Below are 2,758 nucleotides of genomic sequence, written 5' to 3'. Positions count from 1 at the left end.
AGCAATAAAAAAACCTAAACAGCCTACTTACAGCTTATTACAGGATTTCTTACTGTTGTGAAAGTATTTTCACAGAAGCAAAGACAATTCTTTCAACAAGCCACTATAAATCATAATTACCATATCACTCTCTAACGAACCATCGGAGTCCACGTGCTCCTAATGCCAAAATATTCAGTGAATATCCCTGAACAGCCTCCGAAATTCTGTCAGTGCGGTTCTGGTTCACCATGTACGTTCATTGACTCGTCATAGTAAATACCTAACCTCGTACCTCGGTACTACTATACTATTATTTCCGATGCCAAAGTTAGTGTAAATAATTATTAAATAATTACATTGAACTATCAGTCGTCAATAAGAATTAGTTCTGTAGAAGTAATGTCTCAAACGCCAACGGCCTTGCCGCAGTGGTAACACCGGTTCCCGTCAGATCACCGAAGTTAAGCGCTGTCGGGCTGGGCTAGCACTTGGATGGGTGACCATCCGGTCTGTCCAACGCTGTTGGCAAGTGGGATGCACTCAGCCCTTGTGAGGCAAACTGAGAAGGTACTTGACTGAGAAGTAGCGGCTTCGGTCACGAAAACTGACAACGGCCGGGAGAGCGGTGTGCCGACCACATGTCCCTCCATATCCACATCCAGCGATCCCTGTGGGGTGAGGATGACACGGCGGCCGGTCGGTTCCGCTGGGCCTTCATGGCCTGTTCGGACGGAGTTTAGTTTAGTTTTAGTTATTAATGTCTCAAACGTTGGATCTGTTGTCAACGACACTATAGTTTCGAAATGATCAATCACACCTAAAATGAGGACGTAAAACAAGTGGTCGTAATAACATCAAGAGCATACCTCTAAAGGTATTGTACCCCATGGCCGCGAAAAACGATGACTGCGGAAAATTTTTCATCGCTGATAACTATTTCGAATGCTGTCTCTTCTTAAAATTATCCTACTTGAATTTCTAATGATATATATCCTTGGTTGCAGTATAGTTTGATCGCTATCTTGAGACTATAATTCGGAATCTGTTGGCTCCGTTCTTATAAGCACAGTTACCGCGCCGTAAAATGCTACCGTTAAAAGCGTTTACTACCCCCGGGCTCACCATTTGTGGCGGCGGCTATTCCCAGAGCCACCTGCGCGCCAAGAACGGCCGCTCCGCGCCTGAGGACGAGACGAGGCCTCGTCTGCCCAGCCGTGCCTGCCGAGGGGGAGTCACGCTCTCAGCGGTACACTCCGCCAAAAAGACGTGCGTCTAGTTGCCTCGTTTATTTTCCTGCTGATAAAGACAGTCAACGTAAATTTGAAACCCACTTTCACACTACATTTGTAGATAATTAGAACGATGTCAATCGTTGGAAAAGTAGTAAGTGCTAAAGTTAAGTCTTAATCGACGTTGAAACAAATTTGTTATCCTGCATACAGATCTTGGAGGCATGGAAATTTGTTTCCCTGTAGACTCCGTTAGGTTACAGAATTAAATTAAATCTACCATCCAGACTGATTATTTTAAACCGATTTCATAATCTCCAAGTGAAAGAGAAACATCGTCAAATTTTTATGTTATACGTCAATATCATGTAAATAACCTGAAATTACAAGGAGGAACATACTTTCTATTGGGCGTAAGTGGCATTTTGTTTACGCGGATTTTTGGTTGTGAATAGCGGTCGCTGCCTAAGGCGTAATTCATCAGTTACTATCTTCGCAGCCCCTACACAGATAATACGCTACTGGCCATTAAAATTCCTACAACATGAAGATAACGTGCTACAGACGTGAAATTTAACCGACAGGAAGTAGATGCTGTGATATGAAAATGATTAGCTTTTCAGAGCATTCACAGAAAGTTGGCGCCGGTGGCGACACCTACATCGTGCTGACGTGAGGAAAGTTTCCAACCGATTTCTCATACACAAACGGCAGTTGACCGGCATTGCCTGGTGAAACGATGTTGTGATGCCTCGTGTAAGGAGGAGAAATGCGTACCATCACGTTTGCGACTTTGATAAAGGTCGGATTGTAGCCTATCGCGATTGCGGTTTATCGTATCGCGACATTGCTGCTTGCGTTGGTGGAGATCCAATGACTGTTAGCAGAACATGGAATCGGTGGGTTCGGGAGGTTAATACGGAACACCGTGCTGGATCCCAACGGCCTCGTATCACTAGCAGTCGAGATGACAGGCATCTTATCAGAATGGCTGTAACGGATCGTGCAGCCACGTCTCGATCCCTGAGTCAATAGATGGGGACGTTTGCAAGACGACAACCATCTGCACGAACAGTTCGACGACGTTTGCAGCAGCATGGACTATCAGCTCGGAGACCATGGCTGTGGTTACCCTTGACGCTGCATCACATACAGGAGCGTCTGCGATGGTGTACTCAACGACGAACCTGGATGCACGAATGGCAAAACGCCATTTTCTCGGATGAATCCAGCTCCCGTTTACAGCATCATGATAGTTGCATACGTGTTTGGCGACATCGCGGTGAACGCACATTGGAAGCGTGTATTCGTCATCGCCATATTGGCGTATCACCCGGCGTGATGGTATGGGTTGCCATTGGTTACACGTCTCGGTCACCTCTTGTTCGCACTGACGGCACTTTGAACAGTGGACGTTACATTTCAGATGTGTTACAACCCGTGGCTCTACCCTGCATTCGATCCATGCGAAACCCTACATTTCAGCAGGATAATGCACGACCGCTTGTTGCAGGTCCTGTACGGGTCTTTCTGTATACAGAAAATGT

At 46.0% G+C, this 2,758-nt stretch overlaps 1 pseudogene; it reads left to right on the top strand.

The window, feature by feature from the left end:
• The first annotated feature begins 392 nt into the window (after positions 1-392).
• Positions 393-510, top strand: LOC124558343 (annotated as a pseudogene).
• The last annotated feature ends 2,248 nt before the right edge of the window (positions 511-2,758 follow it).

The sequence above is a fragment of the Schistocerca americana genome, chromosome 1, assembly GCF_021461395.2.
Source record: "Schistocerca americana isolate TAMUIC-IGC-003095 chromosome 1, iqSchAmer2.1, whole genome shotgun sequence".
Classification (NCBI taxonomy): domain Eukaryota; kingdom Metazoa; phylum Arthropoda; class Insecta; order Orthoptera; family Acrididae; genus Schistocerca; species Schistocerca americana.
The sequence above is the reverse complement of the archived record's forward strand: the minus strand, read 5'-3'. Positions and strand labels throughout refer to the sequence as shown.